We start from the raw sequence: 17,193 nt of genomic DNA, 5'->3' as shown, positions 1-17,193 counted from the left end.
AAATTGAACCTAGGTTCTTTTTTTTTTTGATTACCCATACTTGTTTTACGTACTTTGTAAGTTGGTTCAATTTATTCCATAAAGACAGAAAGAAATTTTTCTGCACCACTGGTGAAAGATATCAGCTGTTATGATTTATTGATTTCATGCCGTTTCTTTTCTTTGTGTCTTTTTCTGAAAATGCAGTAAATAATTCGGAGAAAGCCCACTAGGAGGAGTGCTTGCTACAACTATAAAATAAAAGACAGCTCCTGCTAGCTGCTGACGGAGACCTTTGGTAGCTGTGTTAAGTTTTTCTACTTCAATTGGCAAACACAACACTCACTCCACAGACATCCAATGCAAATACTAAAACATTCAAGAAAAGAATTTACTGAATCAAAGAAGCAAGGATGGTAATCTAGGATAGTTTTTATAAAAGTTGTATTACTGTTGAAGGCAAAAAAAATATGCATATCTGCAGGCAATTCAACATGACAAATACCTTCAAAAGAATAATATTTTTAACAGCAGCTTATAAAGCTGTGATTTTCTTAAAACTTCAGTTAAGTATTTCTGTTTCAAAAACACTCCATTTCTCTTTGCCGATAGTTCTTAAACTCTAGTGATCAAATGTACACCTGCCAATGCTTCTACAGAACCCCAAAGCTTGCCTGCACCCCCAAGTTGTTTTCACTCACAGGACCTTGATGCTTCGCGTTGTGAATGAACTGATTCTCCATCTCTTAAGTGAGAACGACTTTTATCATGAATTTTAGCTTGGCATTTATTTAAAAAAAATAAAATGGACAGAAATAAGCTCTCACATACAGAGTTTTAGCAAGCTGTACCTATGGAAGATTTATTTTGAACTACAGCGTGCGTGCGTGTCGTAACACGTCCCTGGGTGTCTATTAGGACCGTCGTGCTGGCCCACTGATAGTGATGGGAAGACGGTCCATATTATTTCTTTTTCTTTATGTGAGAATTAGCCAAAGGCTTGGCCTCACCAGAAGGAGAGGTGGCCTCCAGTCCTGCGCGGAAGGATGGATGGGAAGGTGGCCCAGGGCGGCAGGCGAGAACGCGCAGCTGCACCCCCAGCCTGTCCTGGCGTGCGCCTTGCTCCCAGGCCCTGCGAAGGCGCCAGGCCTCGAGAGCGCGGAGCAGATGGAACGCGCAGTCCTAGGACATTATCCACCTTTTTGAAAATGACTCAGCGAAGCCAAGTGGCCTGTGCGGAGTGAAGGGGCGGCTGAGGAGGCAGCTCGACTTTCAGGTTGTTCAGCAGGCGGCCACCGCGACCGAATGATGCTGGGATTCGGACCGCCGGGCCGGGGCGGCCAGGGGAGCGCGCGAGAGGACCAGATGCTCGGGCTCCCACCCGGGGCTGCCCACACGTCCTGGCCGCCTCTGCACACACAGCCGTTTGTTTTCCGCTCGGATCCCCGGCCAAAAGCTGCGGCGGGTCCAGCCCAGCCAAAGGCAGGAGCATCGGAACGCACAGGAGATGCTGTTCAGGCCGCACCTGCAGGCGAGCGTCCAGATCGCCCTCGCGCCCTGCGGGGCTCACATCAGGCGCGCGCCGCCTGGTCACGTGCCCCCGCTTCACTTCCTGCAGCCCCGCTCCCCGATGCCCTCACCAATTCTGCTCCTTCTCTGCCGCCACCCAGCCCCTCTCTGTCCAATTCCTGTCCACCTGTCAGGGCCTCCCAGGCGCCTCTGGAGGCCACGTCCTGGAAAAGCTCCTCCAGGCCGCCTCACCAGCCCAGATGCCCCAACTGCGCTTGATCATTCCTTCCTTACATCATTTCGGTAGGTGCTCAGGTGTAGCTGTTTGTCTCCCCCACCAGGGGTCCTCAGGGGCCGGCTGGCCACCTGCTGGCTGGGGCAGCCCTTCTGTGCTGCCAGGAGAGACCTCTCACCGTGGACACCCACTGCTTGCAGAGCCTCATTTGAAACTGCCCGGGGTGGAAGCCCCTGTGCCCCACCCCACCTGCACAGGCCTGGCTGCCTAGACTACCAATGCCTCGGTGACCCCTGCTCACGGGGTGAGGGTGCGGCACGTGACACAGATGCGTTATCTACAACATACGTGACATACACTATAGTCTCCCACGGTATCCTCGGGGAACTGGTTCCAGGGACGCTCCTGGATGCTCAAGTCCCTTATATAACATGGCCTAGTGTTTACGTGTGCCCCGTGCACATCCTCCCAGACTATTTACATCGTCTCTAAATCATTTAGAATAACTAATACAATATAAGGGCCATGGAAGTGGTTGTCAGTGTGGCAAAGTTATGCTTTGCTTTTTGGAACTTTCTGGAATTTTTTTTCCTGACTATTATTGATGCTGCAGTTGGTTGAATCCATGGGTGCGGGACCTGTGGATACGGAGGGCTGACTGTGTACATCTGTAACTTACACTGTGTGGCTGTTTCCTGGCTTATAGCAAGGGCTCAAAACCCACTAACTGCTGTTTTTATTATTATTACTGCTGTTGTTTACTCAGCACAGTGATACTCTAACATCGGTATGATCCCAACCTTTGGCCAAAGCCTTCCAGCAGTAAAGGTGGAGTCAGGGTTCACAGTCAGGCCCGACTCAGGAGCCAGTGCAATGCCCTCTCCATATGTTTAATATTGTTTCTTAAATAAAAGAAAAAGAATTTGTAATGTTTATTGAACATGTAAGAAATGAATTAGATTAACTGGCTTTAAATGATTTGTGTTAGGATATCAGAACGAGAAAAGACCTCCAAGATCATTAAATCTAAACTCTATTCTTTATAAATGAGGACATTCAGGCATAATCATGCATTTAGAAAATGTATCGAGCAGCTATTGTTTATTATTATTGTTATATTATTATATAACATATATAATAACATTTTATATTATTATTGTTAGAAAACGTATTGAGCAGCTATTAATCATGTATTATTGTTGTTACTGTATAACATATATGTCATTTTATATTATTATTGTTAGAAAATGTATTGAACAGCTATTAATCATGTATTACTGTTATTATATTATTGTATAACATATATAATGTCATTTTATATTATTATTGTTAGAAAACGTATTGAGCAGCTATTAGTATGAAACACTGATGTAGTTATTTGGTAGGAGAGCAAAAGACGCGATGCCTGTCCTCGAAGAGGTGATGGACCGGCAGGAAATCTTTGTCTCCCACCCCTGCGAGGGGCGTGACCTGCTGAGCTTGTTAGTAACGGTCTAGACCCCAAACATCCTGGCTTCTTGCTCCGAAAGCCTCCATTCTATCCTTGTGTTATATTGTGACGATAAAAAAAGCTACTCAGATTAACATGGAAATTTTTCTGCGAAGATGTTTTGCTTTTCACAAGCCTCACATCCCAGGGATTCACCTTTCCCATAGCAATGTTGGTGGCCCTGAGTGTGCCTTGAACGAGGAACATGCCACAGGATTAAACACAACTACCATCTTCTCTCCCAGAGCTTCAAAGGCAAGAAAGACTCTGCCCCCTGGCTCCAGAAAGGCTGAAATTGCCTGTTCCCACCTGCCGTTCCACACAGTTCCTCTTTCTCTGTGTATTTTTGTCAGTGAGTTCATGTCCATTGCACGGGATCACATGAGGATTAAATAAATCAAACAGCTAATGAAGAAATGCCAGTTTCTGTAAATCAGTAATAAATGTTGATTTGCCTAGGAATAAAGGACAGAAGTCTTGTAAAGAGATGCACAGTAATGCCCGAGCTGAACTGACAATGGAATACTTCTGGGTATAGCCTCACTCAGATTTTTGTCAGTGGAGTTCCCATGTAAAATATAAAGTTGGGCGCTATGCTTGCTTGTTCAGTGCATGCTAGGATTGATTGTAGGTCAGAAAATGGATACTAAAAGTATAATTTAATGTATCTTTAGATACATTACATCAGCAAAAATGGCAGAGGAGGGACACCCAGAGGCCATCCCTTCCAAGTAACACTGAGAAACCTGGCAAAAAAACTGTCAGGATCAACCTTCTCAGAGCTCTGGAGAACAGTCAAGGTTTACAGAAGCTAGGGGGACCCTCAGCAGTGTTGGCAGAGTGACAGGGTGGGAGACCTTTGTGGCATCACCCTAGCCCTCCTCTCCCCCCTGAATTTTGGTGACTCACCTAGATTGTGGTTGGTTTCCAATGTTAACAGAAGGTGTTTAGCCATCTGGTCTTTGTCTTGAAACTTGAAAAAGATCCACTGGGTTAAGCAAAATGGAGTTCTGTGCTGAAATAAATAAATCAGTAAATTACAGGTTTCAAATTTCTTCATCATCTGTTGCTTGACTTAATGCTCCTGGTTTGTCATAAGTCTTTGGAAGCTGAATACAGTTTTAAAAAAATACTCGGTCTAGACCAAAGTCCCTGTGTTTTGCAATTCAATTCTGACTTCAAATAGAAGTGACTTCTAAATTAAAAAAAAAATTATACATATATTTAGTATACTACTAACATCGCCTCCAAATAGTAACAAAAGTTAATGATGCCTTGCACTTTTATCAGCTCATTTAAACTTATTGAAGATGAATGCCGCGTGCTGAAATTAGGAGCCCAGAAAATAATCATGAGTAGCCATTGGCTTAGAACGTTCCAGGCAGGGGCCGCTGAGCCATAAAGCTCAGGAAGTTTAAACCTCAAGACCCCTCCTGTACCTGGGCCCCCGCCTAAGGAAGCCCTCAGAAGGGTCCTAGCCCTGGACTCACATGGTCATGTTTTCATACAATATGTGGAATGGGATATTTTGACTGTAATTTGTTATGACAACAGTCTGGGGATACAGCTAACTGGAAGTTGAGATTGGTATACATGTATTGGGGGATTAGTGGGAGGTATTTATGAAGTCGGCAGTCACTTCTGTGTATACTTTAGTGTTCGTTCTCAAAATTGTATAAGCTTCAGGCTCCACAAAAATCCAGATTCTCCCTGGAGACCACTGCCACACGGACCGTCCCAAGTGGTTCTGACCACCATCAGCAACTCCATGTAAATGTAAGGAGACAGAGGCTTGTAATGGCCCCAGGTCACCTGCCCCAGGTCACTCGGTCATCTGAGAGGCTTGGCTGTGAGCCGGGGTCTAACTCCAAGGCCAGAGCGCTTTGTCACAGGACAGGGGCACTTCTGGGGAAGTGGTCCCCAGAGTGTGGCGGACCTGCCGACTCAGAGCCTCCACGGCGCCCACAAGCCCTGCGGGTGATTCTGAGGCATTCGGGTCTGAGAAGCAGGCCCACGGCGTATGCTCAGACCTCTGTCTGGAGGCCAGCAGCCCGCCAGCCCCCGACGTCACAGGCAGCCCTGCGCCATCCGTCGCTGTGACTGCCCCTGGCATGAGAGCAGTGACCCGGGGACACTCCGAAATGTTCCTCGTCACTAGAATCATGCCTCTGTTTGCCTGCTGAGGATAAAGAATTACACCAGGGAGCGATCTCCTGTGCTCTTTGGGGGGGGGGCCCTTCTTTTCTACCCTTTAACCGCAGCGGGGAAGCCCCCCTCGGCCTCTCCCGCGCAGGATGCCCCAGCCTTTAGGAGCAACTCTGGCGCTAAGGCGACACCTGGTGGACAAAGCTGAGCACTGCATGAAAGTAGCACTGGTGGCCGACAAGGTTTCGAGGGTTTTTTTTTGGGGGGGGGGGTTTGCTTTATTTGTCCTCCGATCTGTCACGGACTAAAAATACTTTGGTAAAAGACAATGAAGTTTCAGAGAAATAAAGTGGAGAAAATATAGGTTAAAAACTAAAACTCAGCTGAGTACATTTTGAGATCTTATTGGCTTTATTCAAGGATCCATGGATGGGGCGGCATCCCATCCAGCAGACGGAAAGGCGTTCCGAGGGGCTGCACACAGTGAGACTTTACAGGCAGGGAGCAAGGAGGTTACGCCAGCAAACAGCAGGCTAGTTGGGTTAAGGTCACTCTCTTCAGGGCACGCCCGGGGTCTACCAGGCACATGACCTCGCTGGTGCTGGACGGCCATTCCTGATTGACTGCTTTCAGATTCTATTTCTGATTTAAAAAAAAAAAAAATGAAACTTTGCCATTTGCAGCAACATGGGTGGACTTGGAGGGCACTATGCTAAGTGACGTCAGTCAGACAGAGAAAGACAAATGCTGTATGATCTCATGTATATGTGGAATCTAAAAAACACAAGAGACTAGTGAATATAACAAAAGAGAAGCAGACTCACAGACAGAGAACAAGCTAGGGGCGACCAGTGGGGAGAGGAGGGAAGTGGGGAGGGGCACTAGAGGGATAGGGCGAGTAAGAGGTATAAACTATTAGGTATAAAATAAGCTACAAGAACCTATTGTACAGCACAGGGAATATAGCCAATATTTTAAATAACTGTAAATGGAGTATAACTTTTAAAAATTGTGAATCACTATATTGTACCCCTGTAACTTATATGATATTGGTATATCCACTATACTTCAATTTTAAAAAAGAAGAAAAAAGATTCCATTTCTGGGAGAGCAGAGACTGTAATGAAGTTAGGTCTCAGTTTGGTGACATGGGGCTCAGTATAATAACTTCATTCAAAAACTTCCTGTTTTTTAACATATGCAAAATGCACAAAGCATCCAAAGTAGGTTGTTTTTAGATTCCAATCGCTGTAAATTTCCTACACCCTCCTCTCACCTCTGTCTTCCTCGCGGGCAGTAAATGCTGCAGACCAGCGCGCAGCTGCAGCGTGAGTAGCCCTGCACCACTTAGCGTGCAGTTTTACTCCTAAGAACCTTTATTTTTGTAGAAAGGGTTTCTTTTCCAGATGGCTGAAAGAACAAACGTGCACGTCTGAATGCAAACGTCGACGCTGCGTCGGTTCTGAACTGACCACCATGGGACCTCTCACCAGTCATCGGGCAGTCATAAGACTTCCAGTCTTTAGTTACAATTTTTTTTGCTGTTTGCATTTTGTTTTGCTTCATTTCCTCGTACTAAGAGAAAGACTTCATATTCTTAGAACAAATTTCTGCTACGAGTTAACATGAGACTATATTTTTTAAACTCTCTACGTCTGTTTTTTTTTTCTTTCCGGTATTTACTTTGCATTTGGCACTTCAGTGCCTTTTACACAATACCACAGTGATGAATTAGTGAGGAGTTAAAAATGCAATGCAATGGCTACAAGAAAAATAGGTGTTTGGGTCTTTTTTTAAAAAAAGTCTAATTGACCAATCAGCTGGCTGGTTAGAGACAAGTGGCCCAGAAGGTGGGAATTCAGGCTACATTGTGAAAGGCAGATACAAGGCTTTTTAGCTTCTAGTGGCCCCTGCATTCTTTGGCTCACGGCCCCTTCTTTGGGTCACTCCAAGGTCGCATCTCCTACTACTTACTCTGACCCTCTTGCCTCCCTGCTTAAGGACTTTTGCAATTACACGTAACCCAGGATAATCTCCACATCTCAAGATCCTTAACATAGTTAGAAAACAACTTCACAGCAAAACTTAGATTAATATTGGATTGAGTAACTCGGGCCTACTGCCTAGCCAAGCTTCCATGTGTCAGGATCACTCAAACTGGCATTATAGGTAGCATAACCCGGTGTGTGGATGGAGGGCAAGTTACTAGGACAGCAGGTGTCCATGGCGCTGTGGGCACAATAGTGGTGGTAAAGGTGGTGGGACCATCTCCCAATGGCCCTAGAGAGCAAGTGTACCAGGGGAAAGGGGAAGTGAAAAATAAAGCATGAATTCAAATGTGAACATGAATACGAATATGAGAACATGTTGAGAAGATTGAGAGAACCAGAAAACCCTCCACACAGCTTTGAGTGGGTCCCCCAACCCCTAGTCACAGAGTAGGTAAAACTGACATATAACTAAGCCAGAGTCTGATTGCAGGATGAGCGGAGTTACAGCACCAAGGAAATGCTTGGCCCCTTCAGGTGTGTTGCACTAAAATAAGTGAAATGGGACTCTGAATCACAGAATGGGAACATTAAGTCAGACATGGATAAAGTTAAAAACTGAGCTTCTAAGTTCACTGAAATCCCATTCTCTCTCTTCACCCCATTCTGAGAAATTCAGTCCTCCTCAGCGTACAAGTCTTTCAGTGATACAATCATAAAAGTTGGTTTCCAAACTAATACCCGTTCATCTCAGGACACACACCCACTACCTCCCATTGCCTCTAGGCCCTGATGAGTTAGATCCCCAAATATCCTAGAGGGGGAGGAATAACACCTGCTCTACAAGGAGATCGTCTATACACTAAAGGGTTCAAAGACTTGGCTGAACTTGCTGACAGAGCCTGTGAGCATCGGTGGACGTGGATTCTACAGACGTAAGACCAAGGAGGCTGGAATAGGAGACTCAGCCTCTCTGAATTCATTGACATGAGTCAATCTCATCTGGGATGTGGGATTCACTGGGTTGGTTTGAGCCCCTGGGAATGGTATGAAAGTCTGTTCTGCTGGCTAACTGAAGCTTGAACTTAGCCATGGACTGCTGTTAAAGAGGTCAGAATGCCAGGACATCAGGAGAACGCTGAAGAGAATCCTGAAGGTTCTGAGAAATGGGAATTTTATATGATTCCACTGGGGGCAACCTGCTAGCCACCCCTTATGAGGGCTGTGAAGAAATGCCATTCACCAAGGCAACAAGAAGAGTTTTCCAGCTCTGTAGGCAGAGACTGTGCTGGCGGACACTACAGTGGAGTTAATGTACCTGATCTAGTGGGAATCATGGGATTCTGGAATGGTAGGGGCCAGGTGTAGAACTTAACCATCAGAGAGAAGCTGGTAAGAATTACCTGGTCTATGAATGTGTCTGCATGTTACATGGGCTTAAGCCAGAAGTGTCTGGGTTCAGTCCACGGGAAGCAGCTTTTGACCGTCTGGAGCATCAGTTTTTGGGGACAGCCTACGTATCTGAAGTTGCACACCCATCAGCCGACAGCTTACAACTTCCCATTCCATCCACAACAAACCCATTTCACCACCTCTTGTCTTAGTCAACATACTTGGAACCACGTGGGTCCTTGGTCCAAGGACCCACCCATTATTAGGAAATACAACCAAAATCCTTGGAATAAGAGATCCTAGCTCCCAAGCACCAAAGGCAATACTGTCCAGTACCTGATTCAACAAAACAACTGTGGCTGGAGACATATATCTGGGATCTCATTTCATAGAAGCTTCCAGACACAATATGGATTCCCACCAAAAAGCCCCAGAGAAACCCTGGTTCTGTATAGTTTGGCAAGTTGCAGGACATAGGAAGAAAGGAAACACCAGCTCCATGGGGCTCCTCTGAGCAATAGATCCCACTCAGTGCTCCCCTGTGCACCCAATACATCTGCTCTAGTCCTGTTCACAGACTGTCTCTTAAATGTCTAAAATAAAGGCCCCATAAATCTCTGCTCTCTGCACTTCCTGGACGCCAAGCTTCTGTCTCTGCTGTATCCTAGGCTCACATCTAAGGGTGCATGCTTTTGCCTTTTCTGGTGATGACTTCGGCTTTTAAAAAAAAATTATTTATTTATTTATTTTTGGCTGCACTGGGTCTTCGTTGCTGCACGCGGGCTTCCTCTAGTTGCGGTGCGCTGGGGTTACTCTTTGTTGCAGTGCGTGGGCTCCTCACTGCAGTGGCTTCTCTTGTCGCAAAGCACGGGCTCTAAGTGAGCGGGCTCAGTAGTTGTGGCGCACGGGCTTAGTTGCGCCGCGGCAGGTGGGATCTTCCCGGACCAGGGCTCGAACCCATGTCCCCTGCACTGGCAGGCGGATTCTCAGCCACTGCGCCACCAGGGAAGTCCATGACCTTGGCTTTTGATGTAACTCATCCGCTCTGCCCAAGCGAATTCTTGAGCCCCCCTTCCTGTCAGGTCTGCCCTGCAGACACCAGGACCCAAGCTCCCTTCCATGGACGGCGACACACTCAGTGGGCTCGTGTGACACGACGGGAAGCACCCAGACGATACGAGTCATGTGGTAACATCCAAAGAATATCAGACTTAGAGTCAGAGAACCCGGGACCAAGTCTTCACTCTGCTACATGTTCTCCACACACACTTGAGGAAGTTATTAAAAACCTTGAAGCCTCAGTCCTCTGCCTCTAAAACAAGGCTGAATAATGATGATCCCTACCTCATAGTTTAACTTTATAAGAATGAAATAAACGCGAGAAACAGCTCAGTCTAATCTTCTGCACACAATCTACATTCAAAAATAAATAGTTACTGTCTGTGTTTCACCCTCATACACATAAAATAGTTTCCATTAGAACTCGGTTCAGAACATCTTTAATTTATGGATATTTTCATAGCTAAAGTCATTCCACAAGTGCTTTGGAGCTGATGAACTAAAATTCTAATTTTGGAGGTTGCTATTTTAATAAAATGTCAGAACCCCAAACAGTGATGGAGGTAGAGTCTAATTCTTTACAGCAAAGCAAGTACTTTCCATGAATAACTGAAGGCCCTTCTGCGCACTGGTGATAAATCAGCGGGGCAGCGGAATTAGCAGAATAAACAGAACTCAGCTCCTTCCTCCTCACCCCTATTGTAGCTTCTCTTCTCGGCTTTTAAGTCAAGCAAATGGATTAAAGAGATGTTCAATATTTCACAGAAGTGAGAAGTTTTGACAGGTTGTTGAAAATATGGAACCACTAGGAGGCAACACAGCCAGTGAGGAGATTTTTTTCCCCCAAAAAAAGCTCACTCAGTAAGTCAGAAAGAGAAAGACAAATGCCGTATGCTAACACATATATATGGAATCTAAGGGGAAAAAAAAAAAAAGGTCATGAAGAACCTAGGGGCAAGACGGGAATAAAGACACAGACCTACTAGAGAATGGACTTGAGGACACAGGGAGGGGGAAGGGTAAGCTGTGACAAAGTGAGAGAGTGGCATGGACTTATATACACTACCAAATGTAAAATAGATAGCTAGTGGGAAGCAGCCGCATAGCACAGGGAGATCAGCTCGGTGCTTTGTGACCACCTAGAGAGGTGGGATAGGGAGGGTGGGAGGGAGACACAAGAGGGAGGGGATATGGGGATATATGTATACGTATAGCTGAGTCACTCTGTTATACAGCAGAAACTAACACACCATTGTAAAGCAATTATGCTCCAATAAAGATGTTAAAAAAATAAAGAAAAAAATAAAGATTAAAAAAAAAAAGCTCACTCTTTGATGTCAGCACAGGATCCAATCTGGGCTAGTCAGGTCCTCCTTATCAAAAACTTTAACTTTTGAATGGAAAAACATGGAAATTGAGCATTTTAAAAAGCTAAATCTCATCAGTGGCAGTCTTCTCAAGGGCAATTCCATAAATTCTTATTTTTAGTATCTTTATTGGAGTATAATTTTTTTTCATCATAAATTCTTACTGTTAAGGTCCCAGGACCCTTGGATGCCTGTCCTTCTCAAGGTCAAAGTTGGAACCCATGAGTTACCCTAGTATCCTGCCATAAATGGTCTTTTTTTTGTTTAATTGAAAACTTGTTGTTTCTACAAGGACCTACTGTATAGCACAAGGAACTCTACTCAGTACTCTGTAATAATCTATATGGGAAAAGAATCTGGAAAAGAATGAATATGTGTATATGTATAACTGAATCACTTGGCCATACACCTGAAACTAACACAACATTGTAATTCATCTATACTCCAATACAAAATAAACATTTTAAAAAATAGGGCTTCCCTGGTGGCGCAGTGGTTGAGGGTCTGCCTGCCAATGCAGGGGACACGGGTTCGAGCCCTGGTCTGGGAAGATCCCACATGCCGCGGAGCAAATAGGCCCGTGAGCCACAACTACTGAGCCTGTGCGTCTGGAGCCTGTGCTCCGCAACGTGAGAGGCCGCGATAGTGAGAGGTCCACACACCGCGATGAGGAGTGGCCTCTGCTTGCCACAACTAGAGAAAGCCCTCGCACAGAAACGGGGACCCAACACAGCAAAAATAAATAAATTAATTAATAAACTCCTACCCCCAACATCTTCTTTGAAAAAAGAAAAAAAATTAAAAATAAAAAAATAAAAAATAAAATTTGTTGTTTCTGTTATTAGGAAACTAGGTAATTTTGAACACATACACAAATATATTGATAAAATAAAAGAAACTAGCACTTATTTGTTTGAAACATTTTGCTGAAAAAATTAGAGACTCTTTTCTTTCTGTTTTGGCATGAAAATCCACGAGTGGGCAGAAAAATTTTCAGCTGAATTTTCTCCAACCCATGAAACGCAAACCACACAACTAATTTATGCTTAGTTTTCAAAAGACAGCTAGTTCCATTCCAATTAAACAGAATAGCCATGATTACATTTTTTAGAAGAGAAATAAACTGATTTTTTAAAGTAGAGTCTGAGGCTGTATAATCAGAGCCCCCATCTGTGTATGCTCTTGTGTGCCCAACAGTGGGCTAAAGGGTTTGTAGACGTTATGAGTTAAGGGCCATCATTCCATTTGCAGACTGGAAACCCAGGGCCCCAAGAGGATAAATAGCTACTCAGGACTACCTGCTGCCGCGGCAGAATTCAGGCTGCACACCGCGAGCCACGTTTTTAAACCACCACCCCACGCTGCTTCCTTATAGCTACTGCAGATGTTTATGTGCCACTCTTTTCCCTGAAAAATATCTGTTACTTTGGCCTATAACCTCCATAAAGACAATTGACGAAAGATGAAAGACAACTGAGAAGCAAGTGGGGAAATGTCCCATCCAAGACAGCCAAAGCGCATCACTTTGTAAGTGATCATGACAGTGGTGCAGTGCTGGGGACAGACCTCATAAACGCAGCGATGAGCAAACGAAGGTCGAGACAGAACAGGACATTCTATAAGATTCTGTGCACAGAAAGTTCAGAAAGAGACAAAGCTAATCTGCAGTGTCAGAAGTCGGGAGAGAGGCTGGTTTTAGGTTGGGTTGGGGACAGATAATTAAGGAGCTCACAAGTTCCCTTAACAAGACTCCACTACGGTTGTGTCGGGGGGTGTCCTTTCCTCTCTCGGACCTTAACGGCAGGTGACGGTGCAGCCGGCCAGCTCGGGGATCTCGGTCTTTAACTACATGCTGACTCCTGGGCTGAAGGCAGCTCTCCGAGCACCTGACTCTCAGCGATCTGTTTCTCTCCACCCCACACAGACGAGAGGATGGAGTCCCAGGGCCTGGAGACTCCCCCAGGTCATGCAGCCATTAACAATTCACCTCTTCAACACGTGGTCCCCCAAAATGCATACGGCAAATATGTTAACTTCGTTTATTCAAATGTCTCAATTTTTCCTCTTTTGTTCCGGATTCCACCCCCTCCCACCTCCTCTGAAGCCGGTGCTCCTGATCTGTGCTTCTCTCACCGATATTTAAACAGCCCCAAGTGTCTGGTATCTTACAAAGATCTCCCCGGACCTGCCCTCCCCCACCCCAGCCTCTACCCTCCCCTCCGCCAGGCGCCCGAGCTTCGCCCACAGGCATCGGACTCCTGGCCTGAACGCCTCGTCCCCGTCCACCCCCCAGTCACCACCCTGGACCTCTTCCCCAAACTCACCACGGCCGCAGCATCACCGGCATCTCCATCCTCCCAAGGCTGCTCCTCGGGCCTGTCTGAGGCCTTTTCTGCATCTCACACTATCCGTAGATCTCCAGGCTCAAGTCAGTGAAGTAGGCAGTTCTTAGCCTGCACGGGGTCAAGGTCGCTTCCACGAGTTTAAAGAAAGCCCTGGGTCCTTTCCTGAGAACAGTGAGGCACGGCTAATATAAAATACGATGTACACCAATTCTACGTATACACACCTTCAGGGGGATGGCGGGCCTGCTGGCGGCACACAGGCGGAGAGCATCTGGCCTGCACCCCAGGGACCTCAGGCACCTCCCCATCCTCCGGTCCTCGCGCAAACTCACTCCCTCCTCCAGGCCTTTCTCTTTCCGTCTGTGTTTCTGGGCTTCTGATGACCCCAAGTAACACAAAAACATCAAAGAGATTTTCTTCGAGGTTGGAGCCTGAGCTGAAGCCCCTGCGGGGTCAGAGGTGTGCGGAGGTCCCGTTCCAGAAGCGGATCTGCGTCCCCGGACAGAACTTCCCCTGGGCCGTCAGGGATGCTCTGGCCTCCTGAGCACCTGGTTTCTGGTGACGTGTATCCACTCACAACGACTCGGAGGCCCAAGAAGTTTTTTTGTTTTTTGTTTTCTTTTAAATTTGACATTGGAGTACAGTTTGATTAACAACGTTGGGTACAACCAAGAAGTTTTGTGGGGTTTTAAAAATGATTATTTCTGGGAATTCCCTGGCAGTCCAGTTGTTAGGACTCCACTCACTCTCACAGACGAGGGCCCAGGTTCGATCCCTGGTCGCGGAACTAAGATCCCGCGAGCCGCATGACCCGGCCAAAAAGTAAATAAGTAATAATAAATACAAAATAGATATTATTATTTCTTTGTTTCCCTTTCTGTTTTGCAGTGGAACTGAAGAAACCCTCATGGACAGCACCCTGTCCTTTGGGGGGACTGGCTCAAGGGGATGGCTAACCTCCCAGGTCCCCCCACCCAGGGTGCCCCAAACAGCAGTGATGCCCCGGAGCAGTTATTGGCCGTCACAGCCACCGCCCCTCGACACACAACCCACCAAACTGAGAAAGAAGGTTCGAGGATGCTGTCCTCTGCACCTATCAGCTGACTACTCACTCAAAGCTACCTGTTATACCAAGCTCCGGAGCTGCAATGACCCGGTGCAGACAGGCCGTAGAGGACTTTCTTTCTCTTTCTTTCTTTTTGTTAAATTAATATTTATTGGAGTATAGCTGTTTTACAATGTTGTGTTAGTTTCTGCTGTACAGCAAAGTGAATCAGTTATACATATACATATATCCCCTCTTTTTTGGATTTCCTTCCCACCTAGGTCACCACAGAGCATCGAGTAGAGTTCCCTGTGCTCTACAGTAGGTTCTCATTATAATAGTGTATGCACGTCAACCTCAATCTCCCAGTTCATCTCACCCGCCCTTTCCCCATAGAGGATTTTCTATTCCTCAGACTGTTCTCTCTCTCTCTCTTCCCCTCCCTCCCTCCTTCCCTGTTTGTCTCCCTCCCCGCCACACTCTTCTCCCTTCATCCACCTCCCTGCCCATCACTGGCACAGACTGAAAAGGCTGCAGATTATCACCTTTGTCCAGGATCTAGAGGCATCTGCGTTTGGTGAGAGGCTTGGACACATTTTTTACATTGCCTGGGGCCAAACAGCATGGAGCCCAGGAGAACTTTCCCGAAGCAGGGTCTTAGGGGGCTGCCAGGCCAAAGCCAAGGTAAAACTCTGAAACTCATCTCTAAATCTCCATAGGAACCAGACAGAACAGGGATCCAAGATTCTTCAGAGAGGATGAAAGGAAATCAAACTGAACAAATCCCCAAGTAAAAATGTCCATCAGATGTCAAATAATAGCAGTTTATGAGCCAAATAGGGCTCAATTTTTTTTATTTGGTTTGCACTGTGTGTTAAATTTTTCTAATTAAATGCCGACATTTAGAAGTTGAGATAATTCACATGAAAGTCCAGATTCCAGTTTTCCTAGAAAAATCCAAAGAAAGCCTGCAGTCTACCATGGCAGCCCTGGCCAGGGCTGAAACCTGCCCGTCAGCTTGGGGGACAGCGTTCACTGTCCCTGTGGCCCATTTGTCCCTGTGCTGGGCACCTGACCCCACAGGCATTGGAGCTTCCACATCCCAGTTTAGTGGCTCTAGCAGTTCTCATACCGTGTTTGTCCCTGTGAGGTGGACACACTGAGGCACTCACAGAAGGCAAAGGAAGCAGACAAGCTGGTCCCTGTGGGCTCACCATGGTGATCTTACATCAAACATTAAACAAGAGTTTTAATGCATAACTAGACATCCACTCAAGTGTATCATACATTGTTGACTGCTTTTTGTTATCGGTTAATATACGTTCTTGAGTCTCATCCAGTCGATTGTGAGATAACTGTTTATGCCTGTATTACATAAAGCACCTAATGTGCACCAGTCACTGTCCTGGGCCCTGGAAATCCTCCAGAAGACAGTCTCTCCTCTCCTAGAGCTTATTTATTGTGGAGAGAGAGGCGAGAAATAGATGCCATTATTACATAGACACCTGATACGAAGCAAATGAAACAAGGAAGTGTGTGGAAAGCCCACTTCAGATCGTGCTAGATTTTCCAATCAATTAACCTCTTTATTGAACAGGTAAGAAGTGATAAGACACATACATTCCCCAGCGCCCCCCCACCAAAAAAATCACACCCGCTTCCTGTCTCCCGGATGCTCTCAAGGGCTGGCTGTGGTAACTGCATCTTGCCTTTCAAAGCCAAGGATGCTCAAGAGAAAGTGAAGTGGAAGTTCTGGTAATTATCCAGACTGTTCAGAGATTTAGCAGACAGACTGCACTGTCTGCTAAATCCCCTAGGTGACTAGCTGACAACAGCCAACTGAATTGATCCAGACTGGGTGTTCTGGAGGAAACATTGTCAACCTCCTGTCTTGCTGTTTAGACACTGAGATTACTTCTGGGATGTGTGGATGCTACTTTACTGAATAAACATGAATATTTGACCCCATTCATCTTTTAATCATTCATCTCCCTGTGTGAGAAAATTCCCTCCATGGAAACAAATTAAAAGTCTCTTTGTCTGGTTTTGGTATCAGGGTGATGGTGGCCTCCTAGAATGAGTTTGGGCGTATTCCTCCCTCTGATATATTTGGAAGAGTTTGTGAAGGATAGGTGTTAGCTCTTCGCTAAATATTTGATAGAATTCACCTGTGAAGCCATCTGGTCCTGGGCTTTTGTCTGTTGGAAGGTTTTTAATCACAGTTTCAATTTCAGTGCTTGTGATTGGTCTGCTTATATTTTCTATTTCTTCCTGGTTCAGTCTCAGAAGGTTGTGCTTTTCTAAGAATCTGTCCATTTCTTCCAGGTTGTCCATTTTATTGGCATATAGTGGCTTGTAGTAATCTCTCATGATCTTTTGTATTTCTGCAGTGTCAGTTGTTTTTTTCTTGATGAGTCTGGCTAATGGGTTATCAATTTTGTTTATCTTCTCAGAGAACCAGCTTTTAGGTTTATTGATCTTTGCTATTGTTTCCTTCATTTCTTTTTCATTTATTTCTGATCTGATCTTTATGATTTCTTTCCTTATGCTAACCTTGGGGGTTTTTTGGTTCTTCTTTCTCTAATTGCTTTAAGTGTAAGGTTAGGTTGTTTATCTGAGGTTTGGCAAATGAAGCAACTG

This window comes from Mesoplodon mirus (genome assembly GCF_964341445.2).
Source record: "Mesoplodon mirus genome assembly, chromosome: 16".
Lineage (NCBI taxonomy): Eukaryota > Metazoa > Chordata > Mammalia > Artiodactyla > Ziphiidae > Mesoplodon > Mesoplodon mirus.
This window is presented reverse-complemented; position numbering follows the sequence as displayed.